This window comes from Talpa occidentalis, unplaced genomic scaffold, assembly GCF_014898055.3.
Source record: "Talpa occidentalis isolate TD23 unplaced genomic scaffold, MPIMG_talOcc4v2.1 talOcc4.5, whole genome shotgun sequence".
NCBI lineage: Eukaryota > Metazoa > Chordata > Mammalia > Eulipotyphla > Talpidae > Talpa > Talpa occidentalis.
The window spans coordinates 89,240,375-89,266,997 of record NW_023604861.1 but is presented as its reverse complement, the minus strand read 5'-3'; the positions used below and the strand labels follow the sequence as shown (position 1 = coordinate 89,266,997).

Below are 26,623 nucleotides of genomic sequence, written 5' to 3'. Positions count from 1 at the left end.
CATGTTTCATTCAAGGCTAGAAGGCAAGCAAGGCAAGAGAACATTCTTGTCCTAAATACAGTGGGGTCAGAAAACACCAAAAGCTTTTTCAAGCATCTCAACAAGTCATTCCTTTCATCCCTAAGGCAGAATTACTCCCTAAATATTTGAGTCCACTTTTAGAATTATTTTTCTTGAGACAAAGTAGTGAGAGTGCTTAGTATATCCATTAACCCTTCCTATTTCAAAAGCATAACACAAAATAATAGTAGAGTTCTTGAGACTGGAAAAGTCATTTGCCAACTTCAATGTATATGACAGATTTCAGGAAAGTCCCTTAGGTATTTTTATTAAATTAGTCATCTGGAGGATTAATATTTAAAATATTTACTAAAATAATTCCATATTACTAATATGGAAATAGCAACAAATATTATCTTTAGAAATCAACACCCCTGTGTGCAAAATCATGTGTCAATATTAGCATACCTTGCTTGCCTTGAACCTTAGGCTATTGTTTCTGGATACCCTGTGGTGGTATTATTGCAGGCATAAAACAAGTGTGCAACTCCACTGTTTTTGTTGCTATGGAAATTCTGTTTAATTCCCTAATTAGTAGGTATATAAATGCAAAACTGTAACCTTTCATTATTTCCCAAATTTGGCAACCAAGTCTATTGTTCATATCTGAGGAAAATCTCCTTGTATTTCCAACACTTACGTTCAAGTGAGAACTAGAACTTAACCTGTCTCACATTTTAATGTTTATAAATTGATTTGTTGCACACAAGAGAAATAAAAGGAATAAGGAACATATGTAAGTCTTAAGCAAGATACATGAAAATATCTACTTGCAAACAAATACTCTTGCTTTTTGTAATCACAAAATTAAATTACTTTTCAGACAAATGTAATTATAAATGGAAAATTTAAGAATCTTTGTGTTCTTGAAAAACTACATAGCATTGATTTTTCTTCTCCATTGGAGGTAATTATCTTCTGTTCTGTTCCCAACTCTATTTTTAATTTCTTATTATAAAATTTAAAATTTTAGTTTTATAACATTTTCTTAAGGTAACAATGGTTTACAACACTGATGATTTCACTCATATATGAAATATAAAAAAAAAAACACAAAGACAAAACTAAACCAAAACAAATCCTGTAAGTGTAACTGTAGCATTTAAGCTACAAAGGATGGGGGAGCTACAAAAGGGGAGGGGACACATCTATGGTGGAAGATTATTGGTGTTTTGGTGGAAAGTGGGGTGTGATAACATGCATCCACATGTGAACTAACAGAACAAGTTGTGGCATTAACTTTACAAAAGAACTTCTTAAACTCACAGCTTCTCTAAGGGTTATGATTTGCAAACAGTAGCTAATTAAAAACTGTACTTTAGCAACCCATCTTTTCTATAAGGTGAGATTAAACTGTCCTCTCCTTTCCTCCCCTCTGCCGAGTTCTGTCTAATTTGGGCTTTGCATTAAAGTAGAAAGAATGAAAATTATGCAGATGAAGCACAAAATTTTAAAAAGTGGGAAAATTCTAAAACCCACTCCTTTCTACTTTAGGGAATTAATTCACCAAGGAACTCCCTACACAGGTTGTTATCCCAGGTTCAACCTCTCTATTTAAAGTCAAGCAAACTAAACGAACCCTTCCTTTTATACTCCCCACTACCTTGCCTTTCAGCATCCGGGTACTGATGTTGGTGTTCCCACTGTCTGTTTCCATCAAGAGCTTAAACTCCAGTGGTTCCTGAAAGTAGGCAAAATGACTACTACAATCCTAGAGTTAGATAGACAGCCTCCGGATTCAGCCTTTACCCTCTGCTTAGACGATCTGTGTGCTCCTTCCTCCATAGACTATAAGAGCCAGAAGACCTTATTGATGGAAGCAATGAACAGATGCAAGATTTGACCTCAAAATATACTTCTCTTTGCTTCTGCATATTTGGAATGAAAATCTGAACCACAGTTTTGACAGTAACATTTTTCTCTGTCATTTTTTTTTTTTGTCACATAGCTAATTTCTTTGAGCTGATTTCCCCTCAAGTGATTACTCTCTTTCTTTCCCATCATATTTTAAAATTCTCTGTCCCTTACTCTTGAGGATGCAGACCATACTTCTTCACATGACACACAACCTCTTAGACACTTCATCTACTCCCATAGCTTTGTCACCTCCAAATGTCTACTATGAATACTAACAACTCAGAAGACAAGATCTTACTCATAAAATGTCTACTGAAGACTTGCATGCGAAATTCCTGCAAGCTCTTCAAATTTAACATCACTAGGGCCTCCCCGGTGGCACAGGGGTTGAGTGCCACGCTGCAAAGCTGTCCGCAGCCTCTGCATCGCCAGTTCGATTCCCCAACAGCCAGGGAAAACCCCTGGCTGTCGCAGCAGACATGGCGCAGCAGACCTCTCCTGACTCGCCCGCTGCTCCCCTCAGCAGTGTCTTTGCTCCGTCTGCCTGTTCTGCTCCCACTCTGGCTCTGGTGAATTCCCTCACCCTCCCACGCTTCTGACCTGTACCCCAGTTCTTGTATAAAATAAATAAATGTTTAAAAAAAAAATCACCAACCAAACATTAACTTACCTCCATACTATATTTTACACCAGGAGGACAAGTGATAAAAATTAGTTATCGTTATCTTTGCCTAGGTCCTTAGGCGCTCACTTACAGATGGATCCTAGGTCTCCTCACTCCTATCTAATCCATGCTTCTTTCTCTGTCCTTCCTGTCTGTTCATGTAACATCCCTGCACTAGGCACTCTGCCAACTACTAATTGTTGGTTCCTAAACTTAGACTAACATTCCTACTTTTATGCTGACACTTTCACCTGGCATGCCACTTGCAAATTTCTCTTTATAAACAACATCTACATGTTGTGTAAATTCCCATGCAAACATGAATCTTCTTAACCTTTTCCCAATTCTCTTAATCTTAAGCACCCTTCATTACTGCTATCTAGAACTTTGCCTATATCTCTACCACCTGTCAGTCATTTGTTTACAAGTTTGGCTTTCCTGCCATGCTATTCAATGCCCTAAAGGTAAAAACTATGTCTTACTTACCTTGGTATTCTAAATAGGGCACCTTGCCTAAGAAAGGCAATTTAGGGGCAAACGTTATCTGAATGTACAGATATACCACATTTTGTTTAACCATTAATCATTTAATGACTGTTAGTATATGTTCCACTTTGGGCTAAAATGAATAATGCTGCTATGAATATGTATACAGGATTATGTACAAATATATATTTTCATTTCTCTTAGTTATATGCCAGGCAATGGAATTATTGGGTCAACCTGCATTTATGTTTTCGGAAGTACAAAGCTATTTTTCAAAGTGGCTGTAACATTTTACAGTCCCACCAAAAATCTGTGAGGATTCCAATTTCTCTGCTGCCTTACCAACATTTGAAGTTATCCCTCTTTTTGATTAGCACTCCCCCAATGGGTCTAAATGCTACCTGGTGGTTTTGTTTGTGTTTATCTAATGGTAAATGATGTTAACCATATCTTTCCAGGTACTTGTTATTTGTATCTATTCTATAGCTATTCTATTTCTTGGACCATTTTTAATTATTCGTCTTTTATTATTAAATTTGTAATATTTCTTTATATATTCTGGATACTAGACTTATTAGGATACATGACTATAAATATTTTGTCCATTCTGTGCAGTCCTTTCACTTTCATGATGGTGTCTTCTTATGCATGTTTGTTTTTAATTCTGACTGTGCTACAGTTTATTTAGCCTTCTTTTATTATTTTACTTTTGGTGTCATATCTAAGAAACCATCACTTGATCCACAGTCATAAAAATTTCCACCAATTTTTTAATAAAAGTTTAAGAGTTCCTACATTTAGGTCTAAGATATTTATTGAGTCAATTTTTTATAAGAGGTGAGAGAAGGGTACAGATTCACTCTTTTACCTGTAAACATTCAGTTGTCTTATTTATTTAAAAATTGTTTTCCCCCAATAGAACTGTTTCAACTCCTGTTGAAAAGTAAATTGATCATAAATAGGAGTTTAATTATAAATGTTCAATTGTATTCCATGAATCTACATGTCTATGTTAATGTCAGTACCATGCTGTCTTGATTACTATAGTTATGCAGTAAGTTTTGAAATTGGGAAGTATGAATCTTCCAATTTTGTTCGTAGTTTTAAGATTGTTCTTGGCTATTTTGCTTTACAAAGAAATTTGAGGATCAATTTGTCAATTTTCAACAAATAAGGCAGTTGGGATTTTAATAGTTAATAGCACTAAATCAATAGATTAATATGAGGAATACTACTATCTTAACAATAGTAAGTTTTCTCATCTGTGAAAATGGATGTTTTCTAACCTGTAAGTCTTCTTTAATTTTTTTCAATTATTTTTCATAATTTTCAGCATAAAAGCCTTCAAAAATTGGGGCCTCCCTGACGGTGCAGGGAGTTGAGTACAGCTCTATGAAGCAATCTGCAGCCTCTACAGTTCAATCCCCAGGCGGCCAGGGAGCAACCCACATGGTGCAGCAGACCTCTTCTGACTCACTCGTTGCTCCCCTCAGCAGTGCATTTCAGTCAGTCTGCCTGTTCTGTTCCCCACTCTGCCTGGAGTGAATACTCTCATTGCCACGCCCACCCAGCGCCTTTGGCCTGTGCCCCAGCTCTTATGCATAAATAAATAAATCTCTAAAACAAAAACAAAACAAAAGCCTTTGAAAATTTTATGTTGCTGTTTGTGCTTTCTTGACTGAAAGGCAAAATACTAACAGTATAAGTCATTTTATAACTATAAAAAAGGTTAGAGATAAAATATGCTCATAATTAATATTTTACATAAAAAAATTATAATGCTACATGTTCATAATTTGGTATGAAATATTTAAATATTGAAAAGGGGTATTTATTTGTATACATTAAACTGTCTTAGTTGAAAACAATTCTCCAACTGTAAGATTAGATGAATAAGAATAACAAGTAATATAACTGGATTTTAGAAATCAGCTATTCATAACAGCAATAGCAAAAAAAAAATCTTCTAAAAGCAGTAGGGCATCAAGAAAATTTCATCAAATAAATAGACCTGTTTCAAATTATTAAAGCAAGCTAGAATGGAAAAAGTGATATACTGCTAATTAAGTTTTATTCAAACTTGCGATATAAGTATTATTGTAATTCATACTTATTTGTGTAATTCTTAATAAAGAATAGAACTATTACAAAGTTAACCAAATTTTTAGACTAGATTCAATGATTAGGTTTTAATATAAATATTTTTCAATTCCTTGAATCATGACTTGCCACTTGCTAATAATTTCACATGCAGACAATATTCTAAAAAATAAAAACCCCTGTTTTTCAGAAGGAAGTTTAGACTATAATATCTTAGTGTAAATGATAGGATTTTTAGTGATGGGGCTCATTAATAACAAATCAACATAGATACATATATATAAAACTTATACAGGGCCTCCCCAGTGGCGCAGCGGTTGAGCGCTGGGTTGCGAAGCTGCCTGCAGCCTCTACAGTGCCAGTTAGATCCCTGGCCACCAGAGGAGGGTCCCACAGGGCACGCAGACCTCTCCTGCCACCCGCTGCTCCCCTCAGCAGTGTACTTCGGTCCTTCTGCCTGCTCTGCTCCCCTCTCTGGCTCTGGTGCATTCTTTCACCCTCCCGCACTTCTGATTGTACCAAGTGCTTGTATAAATAAATAAATCAATCTTTAAAAATAAATAAATCTTTAAAAATAAATAAATAAATAAAAATAAAACTTATACAGATGAATAGTTACAATTCAAGACAAATTTGCCCATTTTCTCAATTTGCAGAATCAGTGGAAGGTTTTTATTCAAAACAACCATTTTTCATAATAAAAAAAATCATGAAAATAATATGAAAGTTAAGCTTCTCCTGAAGTTAGAAAATGAAGGAATAATGCCAAAATTTCTTCCAGTCCTCCTTAGAGACTGGAAATTTTCAAATCTTCTTTTTGATACTGAACTGGCCATATAATTTCTAAAAAGCAATACTAAATGTAGCATAACAGCTTCAATATGCATGTGATGACAAATAATATCTAAAGAAATAGCTATCCAAAGAATAAATTTATTCAGATGAATTTTTTTAAAGTGTTCTATTATGAGCATGATCATAAGCTCATTAAGAAAAACAATGCTCACTCAAATCATATCAAGCTCTAGAAAAGATATAACCCATACCTTTGAAAAGTTATATAAAAAAAAATCACTGTGAAATAATCAGAAAGGCCTGGAAAAGTACCAATTAAATTTGGAAGTGAGTACATGAAATCCACGTACACAGTGAGCTTACTCCAAAAAGAAAGTTTCATAAGCATATTCAAAATATAATGCTGGATGTGAGTTACTGAGAATGTAACAATAATTTAAAAAATAAAAAGGCATATATAGAGTACAATATAGTGTTTCATAGGTAAAGAATGACTCATTCACACTAATGTTAGAAGAAAGCAACTTTTTTTAAATTTAAAATGAAAAGAAAACAAAAATGTGTATTTTATCATTTCCTCATATATGAAACTACTTATTTTTACATATCATACATTAACGTGAATTTTGTACTGCTATTTTAACATGTAAAGAGATCATATAAATTGGTAAGAAAAATAGAAGGAAAAGAATGATTTTTTGAAGTTATGAAGTATTTTAACTAGGCGACTTGATAGAAGACTAACTGCAAAAACTAAAAGGAATAATTTCTATATCAGCAGCAACCTTTCAGATACTGTAGAAGAAAATAAAACCTTTCCCAACAACAATAAAAACCACAAACAAAATGGTAACTAATTAATATTAATAAGAAATACTTTTTTTCTGTGAAGAAGATAACTTAAAAGAAAACACAAAAAGAAGACTTTAATAAATAAAGAGACAAGCCAATGGAAATACAAGTCTCTAATTCCATATGAATGATTCCATATGAATTGCATATGTCTCTTGTCTCCAATTCCATATGAATTAGAAACTTATTACTTCTACCTCAAATTATCTTAAATACAAGTTAAAATACCAAGGGTATGATTTATATAATTTGATAAGCTGATTATCATATTCTTCTGAGGTACAAAAAAATAGTTAAGGAACTTTGGAAAAAGAAAAACCATCACTTACTGGATATCACAACATTCTACAAGCTATAGCAGTTATAACAGCTCAGAAATAACAGTCTTTTCTACTCAGAATATAAGGAAATCCTATAGAGTAAAATAAGAGAAAAAAATGGCTAAAGATACAACCACTCATCATAGCAGAAGTAAAACATTAGACCATTAGGCAAAACAATAAATGAAAAGAGAATCAACTGCTCTAGAAGTCAGAGAAAAAAAGATACCAGTCTTAATTTCCCCCGGTAAACATTTATAAGTTTCAAATCATCATGCACTAGTAAAAGGATAAGGATATATGTACTTTTGTATCTGCTAGCAGAATGTAATTTGTTACTCTCCCCCTTTAAAGAGTAAACAAGTATCAACTATTAAAATATAATGTGTACAATCCGCATGAACCAAAAATTCCAACTATCAGCCAACTCTTTACAAATAAACGCTAGTATATATGGGCAGCATATCTATCTATCTCTATAGGAATGCTTACCACAGCATTACTTTGAAGTAACAAAATATCAGGACCAAACTGATTTTCTATAAAAACATAAGTATTAATAAAGCATGATAGAATCACACTATAAAATAACAAACAGCAGTTTAAAAATAATGATATCCAGCTAAGCGATAGATGAAGTGAAAACGATGTATAGAGCTGCATATAACACTTAAGCAAATACTGAAATGTTTATCTCCCTACTTAACTCCAACCAGGTATATCTTTGAGGCACACTACTGGGGACCCCTAACGTCAATATCCTGTCCATGACACAGTCCATATTTGAAGGCAGATGAGAGCACACACTTTATCTCTGTACACGGACAAAAACTTGAAACTTTAGATCCAATCAATGTAATGTTACATGGAAATTAATGCGGAGGTGGAATTTTTATTATCCCAGGAAATGCTTAGATATGCTTTGTTAAAAATAAATAGGACACAAAATTATATATACCTATGATCACAGCTTTGTTTCAAAAAGACCTCTATTTTATAAACTCAGACATACTTTTGGGGGGAAAAAAATAGAAATTCACCAAATGTTCATTGGATGTTTGGACTGTAGTATTTTTATTTTCAAATTTCTCATTCGGGTTATTTTCTAGATGTTCTACAATGGGAATTATTGTTACAAGTATAAAAGACAAGACATTCTTTTTGAAACAATTCATCTTCTGTTAATGTATTTTTGAGATACCCCTATACAGATAATGCCCAAATATTTTTCTACGCCCAGCCTCTCCCCTTCACTCCAGTCCCACTTTTCAGCAGCCTACAGAGCAGTTATCTGCATCCCAGCTTCAGTTCTTAGGGCTGTGACTTCACCTCTCCCACTGCTGTGCTCACTGACCCCATCTTCCTGCTGGCTCAGCCCTGTCCCAGTTCCCAGACCAAGGCAGGCTTGAATTAAAAAGTACTAATACAAGATCATCCTTCTTCCACCTCTCTCTCAGCCACTGCTAGCACAATGTTCCTGATTCTGTGTCCCCCTAGATGAGATGATCAATTTATAAAGTAAACTATGTATCATACTCGAATTTGGGTCTGTGGCAATGTCCCCCCAAGAGCAGTTTCCATAACCTATAAGAAAATATTTGTTGAATGACTGCCAATTTTTTAACCAGAAATTTATAGGATTTACTCAAAGATAAAATGAGTTCAAAGACTTTATTCAATCACTCAGCAGGAACTAACTAATGTGGGCCCAGTATGGGAACTAATGTGGGCCCAGTACGTTAACAGGGAAATATTACAGAAAAAAAAAAAAAGAAGGTGATATGACTCCTATCCTTAACACAGAATCAAAGTGGTTGAGAATACCTTAAAAAAAAAAGGGGGAATAATTACTGTTTTAGTTTTCACTTTAACAAGCAAAACATAACAATCTTCTTGCCTGAGGTCCTGATTTCACAGATGGGCAAACTGCAATTGAGTTTGCTTGCCTGGATTCCAGACTACTGCCAGAACTGACTGTTGCCTCATATCTCAACTCCACGGGTCCCAATATGTCAGGCTAGGCTTGTGACTATTTGTATGCCTGCCCATTTTAAATTATTCCCTTGCATTTAGACTCTTTCCCTCTCTAGTTCATGCTGTGGATGAGAATCTAAATTTTTACCTTCTTTTTCTAGGTTACCCCTCTGTCACCTGTTTTTGCACACATTCCTGTGTTACTATCTAAACTTTCTGCTTCAACCTCCTTCACAAAGCTGAGACCATCATGGCAGGAATCTAAATCAAATTATAATAAACACTGCTGGTTTCTTCCCCAACATCCAGTACTCCCTTTTTCCCAAGAGAACTGCCATTCGACCCACGTATCCCCTTCAGGTCCTCCACACAGCCACATACTTCAGGAAAGGGTGACCCATACCAGCCCCATAGGTGGATCCTGATTAGGCTCATTCTCTCATGCATCCCCTCTCTCCTTGCTATTGACTAGATTGGGGATAGACCATGAAATAAGAGAGAAGCGAATACAAGGGCTTTGGGTAAAGGTTTCCTTATTTCTCTGCTGCATGATGGTATGCTCTGATCAGTGGCAGTGATCAGCCTCTGACTGGAAATAGTCTTCACTCAGAAAGGACAGAGGGGAAGCAAAGTCTAGGTCTGATAGCCAAGCCAGACACTCAGGATTTCTGAAGACTTGAAGCAAATTTTTTGGATGAATTCCCCTTATCCTAGCGTCAAGTTATATACATTAGATTTCAATAGCCCCTCTCTAAAAAGAATGTACCAGTAGCTTTGTTTTCTATTTCAAAAGAGTAACTGTAAAATGAGAATTTGGAAGATATGGGATGTTTTTAGTTTGAAGCTATTATAAGTAAGGTGGTTACTAATTTTCATCTAAAAGTACTCATATGTATGGTTTCATTTTACCTGGAAGAACAATTTCCAGATCATATAATGAGTATTGTTTAATCATCAAGAGAAACTGCCCAACTGCTTCACAAAGTGTTCTATACCCATCAGCAATATGTGAATGCTTCTCTTGCTTCACATCTTCTCCAAAATTTAATATTGTCAATCTTTCTAAAATTTAGCCATTCTAGTGTTTGTAGGGTATCAAGATGTGATTGTTAAACTTTCATTATTTTGGTAAATAAAAGATTTCCTTTGCATGTATTCATTGGCCATTTGTGTATCTTCTTTTGTGGCATATCTCTTCATTCATTTTGTTCATTGTTTGGTTATATTGTCTGTCTTGTTATTGAGAAGCAAGGGTTTAATATACAATTAGAACAATTAATCCTTTGTCAGGCAAATACAGAAATAGAGATACATTACTAGCAAAACTTGCATCTTTCGAAAAGCAATTGTGCTTTTCCATTTTGATAAAATTTAGTTGTTTTCTCTTGATTTTATGTGTAGTGCTTTTTGGATCCTGTCTAAAATAATGTTGCCTAATCCAAAATCACAAATATTTTCTTCTGTATTTTCTCCTAGATGGTTATATGGAAGTTTATATACTCAAAATCACAAGACCAATCTCAATAATCTTGCATTCGATAAAGGAAAAAAATCACTACATAGTCTATATAATTCAATCTATATCCATTTCCAGACCAGGGGAAACTAAACTATAGAGAAGAAAAACAGATCAAACAGAAGAGAACATTTGGTGCAACAGAAATATCCTATTATATATATTATGGCGGTAGTTACACAATAATGTATTCCAACATGCAGCACTACTTAAAAAGATACTTTTTTGTATATAAAAAGTATACCCCAACAGGGCCTCTCCAGTGGCGCAGCGGGTTGAGCACAGCGCTGTGAGGCTGTCCCCAGTCTCTGCAGCACTGGTTCCATTCCTGGCCGGCCAGGGAGATTCCCACATGGCACGGCATACCTTTCCTATTGTGCCCGCTGCTCCCCTCAGCAATGCCTTCGGTCTGTTTGCCTGTTCTGCTCCCTGCTCTGTCTCTGGTGAATCCTCTCACCCTCCAGCACCTCTGGCCTGTACCCCAGCTATTGTATAAATAAAAATAAATAAATAAATAAATAAATAAATAAATAAATAAATCTTTTAAAATATATATATACCCCAACAAATTTCATTATGAAAAATTTATTTTTTTTTTTTTTTTTATAGAGGCATGCTTTATTTATTTGTTTGCTGGTTTGTTTGTTTTTGTTTATACATGCACTGGGTACAGTCAGAAGCACGGGAGGGTGAGAGAATTCACCAGAGCCAGAGCGGGGAGCAGAGCAGGCAGAAGGACCGAAGTACACTGCTGAGGGGAGCAGCGGGCGGCAGGAGAGGCCTGCGCGCCATGTGGGACTCTCCTCCGGTGGCCGGGGAGCAGCCGGGGATCGAACCGGCGCCGCAGAGGCCGCGCGCAGTTTCGCAACCCAGCGCTCAACCGCTGCGCCACCGGGGAGGCCCTCATTATGAAAAATTTAAATGGAAATTTAGAGCTGATTAATAGAAAGACATGACCACACAGTTGTATAAAACACAACTTAAAGACTTTGCTTGGTCTGAGGCAAAAATATTAACCTTAAACTTCATATCAATTTTTTTTTTTTTGTGGGACCCTCGCTGGCAGCGCCGCAGAGGCTGCGGGCAGCCTCGCAGCCCAGCACTCAACCGCTACGCCACCAGGGGAGGCCCCTTCATATCAATTCTTAAATAAATATCTTATTTTAAATGCATAAATGCCACATAGTCCTTTAAAGACAATGGTGTTACTCAAACAAGACAAATATACACTGGGCTGGACACCACATGGACGTAGCAACTAATCTATACCTCTATCCAGAAAAGATGTTTTAAGAAGAGAGAAGAGAGGATGAAAAGGTAAAAAAAGGGAATGTCCCTTAGTTTTTCCCTTACTCTATGCACTCTTAGAAGCTCACTTTGTGATTTTGTTGGGAAAGAGAATGCATGTGCAACTAAAGGTGAGGCTTTTTTTCTTATGTAGCAGCAGTTTATATTTTTAAAAAGAAATGGGACACAGTAAGAAATAAATAATTATATCTTGAACTTTTAGGGAAAAGAATTTTATAGATACTCTTTACATATTAGGTCCAAGTCACTTAATTCACAGATAAAAGAAGTAAGGCTCAGAGCATGCAAGGTTTGCTTAGTCATGTAACTAGATAGTTTGTTGAAAACCTGGAGCAACAACCAGGTATCCTGATCCTTAACTCAGTACTTTTACAAAATTACAATATCCAGTTCTGCAAAGAACAGATATTTTAAAAAATATTTACTGAGTAAATTTGTGCTACGCCATAATTTTTTTTAAAGATTTTTATATTTATGCATACAAGAACTGGGGTACAGGCCAGAGATGCAGGGGGTGAGAGGATTCACCAGAGACAGATTAGGGCACAGAACAGGCAGACTGACTGAAATACACTGCTGAGGGGAGGAGCAGCGAGGCAGACAGGAGAAGTCTGCTGTGCCTTGTGGGTTGCTCCCTGGCCGGCTGGGGATCAAGCTAGTGCTGCAGAGGGTGCAGCTAGCTTCACAGTGCTGTGCTTAAAACCCCTAGCGCCACCAGGGAGGCCCTAGGCTATATAATTGAAAGAAACAAACAAGGTTCAATGAAATAATAAATTTAAATGCAGGCATTTTTATGCTATTAAAATGAATCTGTGTATACTCCTTAATGTCAGCCCTGCATATTGGAGGTGGGGGACATATTTTATGAATTTAGTCTAGAAGGTATCAATGATTGAACAAAGAATGCAGACATGCTTATCTCTCAATAATTGTGGGATATCCTGTCTTACAAGTAGTTGAGGGCAATTAGTTCTTTCTTAGATGAAAGGATACTCTACCAACTTAAAGAAAAATAAATCAATTATATTTAACAACTGTTTCAGACCCAATGGATTTAAGATAAGGTTGAAAGACTGAAGTTTCACCAAACCATCATATAATTACAATTAAAATGAGATAGGTATATCAGATCCTTTGGTCATTTTTGTAGTCATTGTGGTTTCTGGGTGGATTGTGCAAGAACAAATTAACAGTATGCATCAAGAGTTCACAGTTTTGTAAAACAAAAAGGTATATAAAGAAAAGATGGATTTATTACAGATATATAACCAAAAAAAGCCAAATTTATATAACATGGCATTTTAAAGCATCCTATTAATTTTCGTGGGATCTTACAAAATAAAATTATTTTGCCCCAAGCCCTATAATATGTCCACTCACTTAATATAGGGACATTGTAGCAAATCAAGATATTGATTTGGATCTCCATCACAATCAGGCAGTTCTACAAATGTATTACTTTCTCCCCCACCCACCAAAAAATTCAAGAAAACAAAATAGTAAGATACTGAAATATACCAAAATACTGAAAAATAGCATCTAATTTTATATATAACCTTTTTAATCCATCCTTATGAATGTATAACACAAATGCTTTAAAACATGCACATGTATCTATGTTATTTAAGACATTTATACATCAACACATATGTATCTAATAATTCAGATGGGAAAGCCAGATCCTTTGGTCATTTATATAGTGATTTTGATTTTATATAATGAGTGTGCTTTCTAGACAGGTTATTTGAAAACAAACACACATATACATGTACATGACATATATACTGCCACATAAATGTGACATTTATATATGTATATAAGCCACACAGTGCTTTAAAAAAACTAAAACATGAATTGTATCAGCAGGACAGCAAAATTAATAGAAAACCACTAACTGAACCTGCAATGATAAAGTTTTTAGTTCAGTAGATGTACAAAATTGATTCATTTCATGTCATCCTTACTCCACACCTCCATATGGTCACCACCTTAACTTACAGGCAATACAATGATTATTTTACATCTGAAAAAATAACAGTTTAAGACCTGTATGCATAGACACAACCTGTAAATAAAAAGCAACAATGGGGCCTCCCCACCGGCGCAGCAGGTTGAGCACCGCTCTGTGAAGCTGTTCTCAGCCTCTGCAGGGTGGGTTTGATTCCCGGCCAGCCAGGGAGCAACCCACATGGCACAGTAGACCTCTCCTGTTGTGCCCACTGCTCCCCTCATTAGTGTATTTCATTTGTCTGCCTGTTCTGCTCCCCGCTTTGTCTCTGGTGAATCCTCTCACCCTCCCGCACCTCTGGACTGTACCCCAGCTCTTGTATAAAAGTAAATAAATCTTTAAAAAAAAAAAAGCAACAATGCCATATAAAAGTAAACATTATAAATCTGGATAATCACTTTGTGTTTTCTATAATGCATTACAAGTAATAATTTAAAAGAGTTGTGGAATGCATATTTGATTGAGTCAGAATTTACTCTGAGTCAAAGTAAAAACATCTAACAGTAAAGTAAATAAAAATGTCTAACTGTAAAGTTTTTTTAAAAAAAATCACTGATGCTTTAATATGAAACTAACTAAAAGTGATACATTTGAAAACAATTTATTTAGATTGATGAAACTTTAAAAATTCAGAATATGAGAAAAATCTCAACATAGGAAATAAAAATGCTATGGTCTACAATCTGGAAACAGCTAGCTTTTGGATACACATTCTATTTATAACTATGTTTCTTAAAATAATATACCAATTTTGTGTATTATCAGATCTACAAAAAATAAATATAAGAAAATAATTTTAATATTTTGTATAAAGCAATGAAATTGTGACTATTAAAAATGAATTAAACATGAACATTATAAACACTGATATATATATAACTTGCAGGTAAAATTTTCTGGAAATCCACTTTTTGATGAAACAATTCATTTTATTTATGTTGTTGAATAAATATGTCATAGATATATATTTCAAAATAGTTAATGAACACTAACCAAAAATAAAGATGCACCAACACATCTAGTCAGTGAGCAAACTGTCACCCAACGAAGAGCAGATATTTAACTTGCTCAGTGCACATTCCTAGGCAGACCCTGAGTTCATCACACCTGAGTCTCCCCCAGTAAATCACTTCATAGCATAATCCATTTGGAAACAATAATCTTTACCACCCCCAAAAAAGGAACTATGGTAACTAGAAAAAGTCAACAATGGAGTAAAAGTAAAAGTTCCTAGAAATACAATTACCCTAACAATTTACTGGTTTCATATATGTCAACATAAAATAATCCTGGTTACTCTCCAAGATATAGTTGTAAAATAGTTATGGATGGATTAAGACAAAAAAGAGAGAGTTGTGATAGCCATAATTATTAAATCTTTGTTGTTTAGAAAAGTTAAGTTTTATCTCTGCCCTAAAGTTTAAAGAAAAGAGAGAAAAAGAATATTCTGGGTCCTCAAGGTAACACAGACTTTAGATTCTATGTCTTAGGATAGGGTTTTGGTTAGACAATGAACTAAAACAAGCTCCACTGGAGAGTTGAACATTCTATGATAAAATGAATAGCAAAGTACAAGTTATCTTATCACAAGTGATGGCAGAATTAGTCTGGCTGTACAAATTTGACACCTTTTAGTACACCAGTATGCCAAGCATTCCCATAATCTTCCCAAATACATAATGCTGTTTCTTCCCTCTGCACTTTTGTTCAAGCTGTGGTACCTACCCTGCAGGAAATCCTTCCCAAGAATCTCTGCCCAGTCCTTAGTATTACTCCTGGAAATAATCTTTCTCCAGCTACATAAATATGTCTTTTTTTTTGGAATTCACCTAATACTTACTTGCTCTTCCTTTCTTTCCAGTACATAATCATATATTGTCTTGGGTTTTTAAAAACCTTTTCCCCAAATTATAATAATGCTTATTCAATACATGCATTATTTATATCAAATACTGGGCTAAATACATTTAACCCTTAAATCAATCCCATAAGTCTACCACTAATTCCCATTTTATAGATGAGCAAAAAAGACTTAAAACAGTGTGCAAGGGCACAACAGTCTCTTCAGTTAAGTAGAGAGTGCAGTCAAATATAAACCTTTCTCCAAAGACCTTGTTCTTTGCCACTGTGAAATATGACCTCATGCAAATGCCTGTTCTCCTCAACTAGACTACAAGCTAAGGTCAAAGAGAAAGTGTTTTCCTTCTTTTTACTTCCAAATACCTTACACAATTTAGCACAGGGTAGATTTAAGGGCTCTGATTGGAGAAGGCACACAGAATGTATTCAGAATATTTCCTACAGGGTCTATGAGATATTCTGTTGGGCCTTTAACTGCACCACATATTCTTAAAGATCCAGTCAAAAAAGACAGAAGGGTCTAGAAAATAAATTCTTAAGAAGAAGTTGGTCTTCATCTATAAATTGGATTATGGTCAGAGTAGCAGACTGCTTTTTTTTTTTTCTTTAAAGACACTAGTTTCCTTACTATTTTATAGTTTACTAATTTACCCAAGTTGCTCTAAAATACTTGCTGTAAATAACTGTTATTTTATTTTCAAGTGTTAACAACTTTATATATTTTGTTTTCACTAAATGAATGAATATTGGTTAATGAGAGAAATAAAGGATACCTTTCCACAGAAACACGGTGGAAAACTGAGGCATATACCCACATCACTGTGTGGAAAAAACGGGAAAACAGAAAGAACAGAGCTTACTGAGGGGCTGCCTCCTACCCATACTTCTAAATACAAAGACCCACAAAGAAAATGCAGTAGAGATATTATAAGAGGAAAGTCATTTTAAAGTAAATTAGAACAAAACAAATTTATTATATTCATATATAATTACTACCAAAGTCTTTCATTAGCTTCATGGATTACAACAAAAGAAACAACAACAAACACCCCTATTTACAATTGTGTTCACTATTAAGGAATGTAACCACCCAAATACAGACAGGGTTGACTGCAACTCTGCATCAGAATGTTGCTAACACTGATAATTCAACCAAGCTTCTGCTACATGGCTGAAGAGTCAGCGAAGCCATTAATGGAACTCATTCCTACTATGAAGAGTTGGGGCAGGGGGTAGGTCCATCATTCTAATATTAAATACTTTCCCCCAAATGATTCAGATGATTAACTATATTAGCTCTCCCTTCAAATCAACACTCACTCCCTTTGGAAGGTAATTCTCTTCATTTCAACTTCTACTTTACATCCCCCTAAAGTGCAAAAGTGCACATTGCACTGCTGGTATATAATAATTTAAATGAAAAGAAAAAAATCAATAATTTGCTCCACAGCATAGTTTCTCACTGCCTTATTAAATCTGCCATCAATTCCAGTTCCTCCCCGCACACTCCTTAAATATAAAATAAATCTTTTCCATACATATTTTTGTTTGTTTTTAAAGCAGAGTATAGACAGAGCAAAAGTCAGGTTTCTATACTGTTTCTGTTAAACTTACACTATTGGACCTTTCTGAAACGATGAATACACTAGCCATCCTGAGGAGAGGCTGGCTCACCACATATAATTAAACTTTTCAGCGTCAAATTACTACTTGGGGTGGAGGAAAAAAGATAGTGTATAAGCTAAAGGAAGCAGGATAAATTATCTGGTGAAAACAAATTCTGCAAAACCAACTGAAATCGTTGATAGTGAAACCAAAGCTAATTCAACTTTGCCATTGGTGTAAACCACAAACATAATCACACAGTATGTTTCTGTGCAAACATCTTCACAACTTCTGTAATGTGCAAGAAAAGGAATAAGGCTATCTGCTAAAGACTAATCAGCTAACGCTATCAAAATGGTATATTTACAAAACAGTGGAGTACAAGCTCATTACTCCAGTACAATAAATGTCTGTCCATTGTCCTCCTTTAGAAGTTAATACAGAATGAACAAAAGTGTATCTCTTCCACTCTTGCACTTTCTGTTTTCCCAAATCCATCTACCTTGGTGTTTCGTATGCTGCCCAAAACATTCCGTAAATAATGTCATGATGCACAGGCATTAAAGTTTGGAGAGTTTGTGCTTTTGAAGCGGGGACAGTGACAAGACTAAGAACACATGGATTCAATTCCAAGCCAAATATTAGGCGGGTGGTTTAAAATATCAATCCAAAGAGGCCTGAGGAGAATGGATGCGAGCGTCCACTGCCACCACCCATCCTCTCCCCACCCCTGTTCCTCTCTTGTTATCTTTCGCTTTTCTTTCCTGTGGCTTCTTCCAGAGACAATCAAAGCAGGGAAAGCTGGATTTTTAATTAGTGAGACACACACTGGGAATAGGTAATTCCAAGGGGGGAAAAAGAAACTGCTAAAGTGCAGGTGCAGGGGGGTGTTGTTGGCAACGCGTCTAAGTGACAACCCTCCCCACCCCCACCCTAATACAGCACAAACCCATAGATTCTTCCAGGACCCTCTTCGCCTTCCAGTACCCCGTACTCTAGCCAAGTTGACCCTGAATCCAAATAATTTAGGGACAGGCAGGACATCCACTGTGCAAGAGTGTGTCTCAGTATCGGTGCCCGATTTCCTGGAAGCCCCTGAACCCGGAGAGTTGTAGCAGGCAGGAGCTCGCACACTGAGGAAAGGGTAAAGAAAGGGGGGGAAAGAGATGGAGACAAGAGGCAAGGGATGCAGGACCGAGCTCTAGAGCGAGTGGCTGAAAGGCAGGCGGGGAAGAAAGAAAGGGCGGAAAGGAAGCGGGGCCGGGAGAGAGGAAGAAAGGGATGAAAGAAAGGCTGGAAGGGAGGACGGAGACGAGAGGAGAGAGGGATGTTGGGAAGGATGCGGGCGGGAGGGTTGGGGAGCGGAGAGGGAGGGAGGATGGAGAGGATGGGAGGGAGCCAGCGAGGGAGGGAGGGAGGCAGGCAAGGATGGAGGATGCTCTGCCCGGGACTCACCTCTGTGGGTCGGTGGGAGTTTCTCGCTCCCTCCTCCTCCTCGCGGGTCCTCAGCAGCTGGACGGGTAATCACAGAAGAGACTCGTGAAGCAGCGGCGGGGACGAGGGCGGCAGCTGCTGCAACCGCCTCTGGCCGAGGTGCGGTGCCTCCTGCTCCGCCCGCCAGTCCGGGTCTCCGCCTCACTCCCGGCAGAAGCAGAGCCGCTCCCCCCTCCCCCGCCCGCCCCGCGTCCTGCCCAAGCGCGAGCGGCAGCGGCCCGGATCGCCGCTAGGGGAGGCGGCCAGTGCGCAGGCGCGGCCGCTCGCTCGCCCGCGCGCCCCCGCGGCCCCCGCGGCGCGGCTGGGCAGAGGGAGGTACGAGCTGGGGTGGCGGGGTGGGGGGTGCGGGCGCGCGCGGTCTGGGGAGCGCCGAACGGGCGGGGCCGGGGCGGAGCTGGCAAAGGGAGGCCTTTCTGCGCCTCAGGTGGGGGGAGGGGACATCCAGGAAGGGGCACCGCCAAAGGGCGCAGGTGCCGTGTCCATGACAACCGCGTTACCTCGCCTGGCGAGGACCAGGGGCTGGGTCCCCCAGAGCTGCGAGGACTGGAAACTCAGACCTTGTGAGGGAAAGATCTGGTGGGGAGAGGGGGACGAGGGTCCAGGGTAGAAAGGGTGAGCCCGAGAGGGCGTGGACACAGGGCAAGAGGAGGGCACGGCCTCAGTGCTGCGAAGGGGCGACGGACTCGCGACTTCGAGTCCCAGGGAAGGATTGGACTTTAAAAGGGCCTGGAAGAGGATGGAAATGTTCAAGCAAAAGGGACTTTTCTTCACTTAGCAAGCCATTGTTGATTGCTGTCGCGGTGGACGGCATTGTGGTTCTTTTATTAATCCAAAAAATATTACTGAGCCCTGAACTTGTGCCAAGCACTCTTCTTAAGCATTTTTCAGACATCTAGAATTGCTTAATAGCCCGTGTTTGTCCTCACTGACATTATATTTAGTTGAAAAACTTACATGGAGCTTATACAGAGTATATGCTCTGCCCAGCGCCTTCAAGGGGGGAAGGGGGGGAGGCCTTGATGGTGATGGAATGTAAATGTTACAGAAGTGCTAGAACAGAAGAAGGGGCACGGCTATATCAAATGTGAAACATAAGTTACAGTTATCCTTGTTCTGCTACAATTCCAAATGACAATTTAATCGAGAGAGAAAAATAAAGATAAAACGTAGCAGTTTGTTGTGGCACAGGTGATGATGCATTCAAAACCTGCCACCTGTCCGATCTCCTTGTCCACCAGCATCAATGTGTTGGTTTTAGCTAACACTTGTAAGGCTTTATATCACTTGGTGCACGCATTTTTTACACTCTTTCACTTACTATGTCAGCTATGTTAAATCCCCGTCTTATTCCCACAATGGCATTTTCAGTAGTTTGAAAATTTTGTCAAACTCAGGTGTCTTATTTTCTCCAGGCAATGACTTAAGAGCTTATCTTAGTCCTTCTCTCCAAATATCTTCTCGTCTTACATCTTCCGTGTCTCAACCACTTTACCAGTTTTAAAAACCCTGGGAGAACCTGGACAAGAGTTATATGAAATTTGAAGAAAAAGCGTCTTAGCCTGCCACGATGTTTCAGGACCACGGACAGTGACATTCCTGCTCCACCCTAAAAGCTTTTTTCCCTAAGCTCAGCCTATAGAAACAGGAGAGAGACTAAGAAAGGTATAAGACGTGTTTCAGGAAGTAAATGCGGGGCACCAAATGATTTGTGCGACGAGATATTAACTGTGGAAAAAGAAAAGAACCCACTATGTCCTGGAGTAGATGTGGAGGAAACAGGCCATTCAGCTAGACTTTAAGATAACAATGAGGCAGATTTAGGTAGGCAACACAGGGCCCTGACTGATAAGTGTTCAGTCAGAGAAATGCTTGAATAAATGCAGGGATACTCCGTACTTCTGAACAGCATTTCTTGGAGGCAGAGGACACATCTTATTTTAAAGGGTCCAAGAATGTAGAAAGGATAAAGTAATCCTGGTTAAATAAGGTATAATATTCTGACTTTTTTTTTTTTTTCATTTTATTACTGTGATTTTCCATTCTGTAGTCAGGCTGAAGGGGAAAAATAACAGTAAAATAAAAGTAAAAATAACAGGCCAAAGTTACCATACAAGTTGATCTTTTTAACATTAAGAAGATACATTTATAGCTTTGTGTGTTGTTTCAAAGTAAGTTTAAATTTACAACTATGTTTAATTGATGGCAAATAGAAAAAAAATAACTACCGTAGTATACCTAGACTTTCTGTTTTGTAGTGAATTTCAAAACTATTAGATATTGACAGACCTTTAAAAGTTACTTGTAAAATAATTGTAAGGTTTTTGTGCATGCAGTTGCTTTAAATTACAGGTAATAAAACATAACAGCTTAAAAACCGTTCCTTACTTCTCAGATTCCTGGCCTCCCTCATTCTTCTGTCAAAATTTACCAAACTGTTGTCAATCAGATAGAGGTAAGAAATTACTCATGTAATGCATTTAAGCTACCAGTAGACAAATGTGGGCTGATATTTTTGCTCCTTGCATCCACAGAATTTACTAATACTTTTTATCTTTTGAATGAAGGGAAAATCCACTCCTATATACTCTATGGAATTATCCAAACTGAGTATTATTTTGGCCATGTTTATTCCTCTCTGATAAGTTTAAACATCTATGTATAAGTGAAAGCTATCACTGGATACTGAACAGTGGTCATTTTATTTGTCCCCATTTTAAACCAAGGGTATAATTTATTACATTTATTTCTTTTGTTTTGAGACTGCTCATCACCCTGGCTGTCTTCTATTTTCTTGATTTTACTGTCGTCCTTCATCCCAATGACATAAGCTTATAAAGTCCTCAGAAAACAAGCAGTTTTTCCCCTTTCCCCATTTGTATCAAAGACTTACACGAACATAAATAACAAACAAAACCTGAAGTGTTTTGTGTGGAAACAGAAAAAATAAACATGTAGTTATAATACAATATAACCTGCAATAATATGGCATCCAAGTATTTAGAAGAATCCTAATGAATACTGACAATCCTAAGTAGAATTGTCCCTAATGCTTATATATTTCAAAGTCAAATCTTTATACACTGGGACGCTCTTTCCGTTTGTCAGTTCCTGGCATCTTCTGAGAAATTATTTTCTTATGAATTTTATATTTTGCATCTGTTTAAAATCCATAACATAATTGAATGGAAAGTGCAAAATTCTATGTACTCCTGCCCCCATACCGGTAAAACCTCCCACACTACTGACATCTTTTACCTCAGTGATAAATTTATTTAAAATGATGGGCCTAGGGCCTCCCCAGTGGCACAGCAGTTGAGCGCTGGGTTGCAAAGCTGCCCGCAGCCTCTGAAGCGCAGGTTCCATCCCCGGCTGCTCCCCGGCCACTGCTCCCCTAGGCAGTGTACTTCGGTCCTTCTGCCTGCTCTGCTCCCCGCTCTGCCTCTGGTGAATTCTCTCACCCTCCCCGCACTTCTGACTGTGCCCAGTGCTTGTATAAATAAATAAATAGATAGATAGATAGATCTTTTAAAAAATAAAATAAAATAAAAAAATAAAATAAATAAAATGATGGGCCTACATTAACATATCACTATCACTCAAAAAGTTCATAGTTTATACTAGAGTTATCTCTTATTGTACTTTCTATGAGTTTTATCAAATGTGTAAAATGATATGTACTCACCATTGTAGTATCATACAGAAGTTTCACTGCCCAAAAAACCCTCTATGTTCTATCTATGCAAACTTTCTCCCTGAAACCCATGGTAACCACAGATATTTTTATTGTATCCAAAGTTTTGCCTTTTCCAAAATGTCGTATAGTTGGAATCATGTAGTCTATAACTTTTCACATTGGCTTCTTTCACTTAGTAATATGCATTAAAGTTTTCTCCATGTCTTTTTTTTTGTTTGTTTTATCATTTCTTTTTAGTGCCTAATAATATTCCATTACCTGGATATGCCATAGTTTATCCATTAACCTACTAACGTACAGTTTCAGCAATTATGAATAAAGTTAATACAGATGTTTTTTCTTTAAAAGTCATCTGCATATGTTAGAATCTGTTACAGTATTTGTTATATATGGGTAATACCCCAGGATTTGATTTCTTCTTACATAGTTTAGTTTGTTTTCACAAATATAACAACACATTTCTTCTCTTTTCTAAAAAGCAAATATCAGTCAATGAAACTATCACTTTTTTGTTGTTTATGTGCTCCTTTAATTATTGAAAAATAAATAACTCATTTTAGAAATCTTATTTTTACCCACTTTATCAATTATAACTTCCCTTTTTTCAATAATAGTTTACACTTGTATCCTTAGGTGATTATAATTGTGTGTGTGTGTATGTGTGTGTGTGTGTGTATATATATATATATGTATATATATATTCTAATTATGTATATGTTCTATTTATATAATTACATATATAATTAGAAATTAAAAGTTATTCTTTGATATACTTTAACAACTTTGAATAAGTGGCCATCTTTTGTTACCAAATAATCTTTTAAAAAAGGTATTCAGGTTCCCTAATGTACTTACTTTCCCCTAAAGAAAACTCAGTCTGTTGTTAAATAAATTTCAAAATTGTTATATTTCACTCTCACCTGTTACCCTAGAACAGCATTTTCCAAACTCTAAAGAAGAATAGTTCCAGTCTGAATTCTTTCAAAAGCAACTTAAATTAGTTTGAGCAAAAAAAAAAAAAAAAGGCTCATCTATCTTGAAAGTCTCAGATATGTCTAGAAGAGACTCAGCTCTATCTAGGAGGTCATCAAAAATACTAATGATGGGCAAGACTAATTGGACTTGTTGGAACCTGTGTTCATAACTGAACAAATTACAGGACTAGAGGAATGTGATAAGTCTGGTTCATAGCCCCACTCTGTGGCCATGTGCACAGGAGAAGCACTTAGCAAAAGACTTTGAAGAAGAGCTTGGGAGAGTATACAACACAAACCAAATTTACAGTTGCTTAGTAGTGCATCATGGAGAAGTAATTTGAAAGGTAATTTCCATGAGAAAATGTTGGGTAAAATGCATTTTAAGGTTTTTCTTTGTGAGTACTTAGAATGTGATAAAGTGCATGAAGATTATTTAAAAGAAATATATAGTGTTTTCCATACTTTTATGATCAGGGAACTCTATATCAGAAAGCATCTGTTGTAGGTACACTTCTAAGGGGCATGCTTTGGAAAAAACTGACCTTAGTTTTCACCTTACTTTGCTGTTCTTTGTTGGTTTTTTTTTAAATTAATAATCTTATTTCTGCTCTTCCTTTAAAGAATATCTTATCCTCACTACCATTATTATTCTTATCAAAAAATATAATTTTAGAACTCAAAAGGACTTTAATGATAATCTTTCCTATCCAACTTACTCATTTTGCAAATGGAGAAATGAGAATCAATGTGCTCTTTCTCCTGTAATCATGAAATTAATCAATTACTGCATGAATCATATGGACCAGATTTTGTTGAGATAACAAATAACCTCCAGATCTCAGAGGCTTATATGCTAATTCTGTTTTATACAATTCTCTTTCTGACACCCAAGCTAACTGCACAGCCAATACCTGGTATCTAATTTATCATCATTACAGAGAGAAAGAAAGCAATTAATTGGTCTGGCCCAGGAGTAACTGTGTATTGGTTCCAAACTAGTCACATAACCCATAAAACCACAAGGGTCTTTGAAGTGCAAAAATACCATGTGCCTGGAAGAAAAGGAATCTGAAATATTTGGTAAGCAGTACTGATTACCACAATGAATAAGTGAAAGGACAGGATTTACTGACTTCTACCGATCACTTTTGATTTCCAAATATGATGTGATGATGCATTAATAATAGATATTACTTAAGGATTTCTGCTAGTGTTGAGGAATACATTAGCTTTCTACACATTACTTTATGAATCAATTACTAAAATTATCTATGTTTTCAAGATGAGGAATCTGAAACACAGGGTTTTCTAATAATGGTTATCCCCTGATGTAAGATAAAAGATAGTTTTATGTTAAGGTTCTGAATATAATTCTAGCACCAGGTCACAAAGCTGGTAGGTGGTAGAGGTGACTTTTTATTTCATGCAGTCTGGCTTCAGGTTCCAGACTGCTGCCTTCACAGCACTCTACTCTCTCCCCACTGATGGAAGGAAAACAACTCCTTCCTAAAATCAAAACATTACATTCTTAGTTCAGTTATGAGGTGACTAAAGCAGATTCATTTCTTTTTTAACTTGTAACATATGTACCAAAACATGTTGTGAAGACACTTGAGGGATAAAAGATAAAATAAAAAATGTCCCATCCATGAAAAAGAGACTTAAGCTACCGAAGAAATGTCTATAGCCCTTATTCTACATACAAATGCACACACACATGCCCACATTCTTTTCTGATAAAAATACTTTGTTTGAAAAAGTGCTCTAATGATTAAAAACAAGGCTACTGAACAAACACATCTCTGTTCTACAAATACTATCATTCCACATTTTTGCACTGTGTCTTATTATGAAGTTCTTACTAAAGGCCCAGTCTTAGCCTTGTTAAGAACAAATTTTCAAAAGCCCTGGCATGTTGATTCACCCATTCAAGAAACTTTTGACACTTGCCTATTAGATGACAGTCACAATTTTCAATGTTGATTATTTAGGTAAAAGACATGGTGTAGCTCAATGATCTCACAATTTAATGAAATAAACTGGCAAGAGATAAGTGCAGTATAATGTAATGTGAGTTTGTTGAGCACAGTGTTCATTGCTTACCCAGTATCTACTTCTCCATCTTCCCATTCTAAGAGTTGTACAACCTCCACCATGCAATCAAGGTGATTTGGGTTGAGATTAACCTCAGCTCTGGCTCTAAAAGTAAGTCGGTGTAAGGGAACTTCCATTGACCTTGTCACAGGCATTGGTTCAGAAGCTCAAGCTTAAGCTTATTGTCTCATTATACTCCTTGGTCATGTGACTGATTTAGGAATTACATATGATGAAATTTGTACATATGGGACAAAAGCCACTTTTCAGTGGTTTCTATAATGTAACTTTTCCCAAACACCTGTTCAATATTTGAATTTTAAATGGCATATACCTATAAAGCAAGGAAATGACATCACCTTTTTATGATTACATTAATCTAAGTCTAGGTAGGAAAAAATAACTACCACAAATAATTCAGACAAATAAGATTTAATATAAGGTACTGATTTCACAGATATTGGAAATACTGGGAGAGTGAAAGAGAGAAAATAAAGTCAATCAAAGATTATTAACTTCAGAAAGCAACTATTAGTGCAAAGTAGGGACTAATAAGGAGGAGGGAGTTTTATCAGACCTAAGGATGTGCTGTAAGGGGCATCACCAAAGAGAAACCATCTGTGCAATGAGGGAACCATGAAAAGAATAGTACTACTGGGTCTCTTTGGTGGCATATGGGGTTGAGTTTCATCTATTTGGCCTGAGTTCCACCCCCAGCCACAGAGCTGACCCACATAAGGCACAGCAGGCCTCTCCTGTCTTGCCCTGCTGCTCCCCTCAGCAGTGTATTTCAGTCAATCTGCCTGTTATGCTCCCCACTCTGTTCTGGTGAATCCTCTCACCCCCCCCAGGCCTCTGGCCTACACCCCAGTTCTTCTATGCATTAATAAATCTTTTTTAATAAGTCATTAAAAACAAATAAGAATGGCACTACCACTGAAACTGTGATCCTAGAAGGG

The 26,623-nt window shown here is 36.9% G+C and overlaps 1 protein-coding gene across 5 annotated transcripts in view; it reads right to left on the bottom strand.

The window, feature by feature from the left end:
- The window catches only part of CTNNA2 (catenin alpha 2), a 1,153,910-nt gene extending 1,134,849 nt beyond the window's left edge, over positions 1 to 19,061 (bottom strand). For 2 of the 5 annotated variants that reach the window (XM_054701778.1, XM_054701779.1), the window contains exon 1: positions 18,861 to 19,016. The gene's annotated coding sequence lies outside the window, so the exon portion shown is untranslated. Of the gene's footprint in view, positions 1 to 18,860 lie in introns of all 5 variants that reach the window. The other 3 variants (XM_054701780.1, XM_054701782.1, XM_054701781.1) reach the window with 2 other exon arrangements.
- Between the last annotated feature and the right edge of the window lie 7,562 nt (positions 19,062 to 26,623).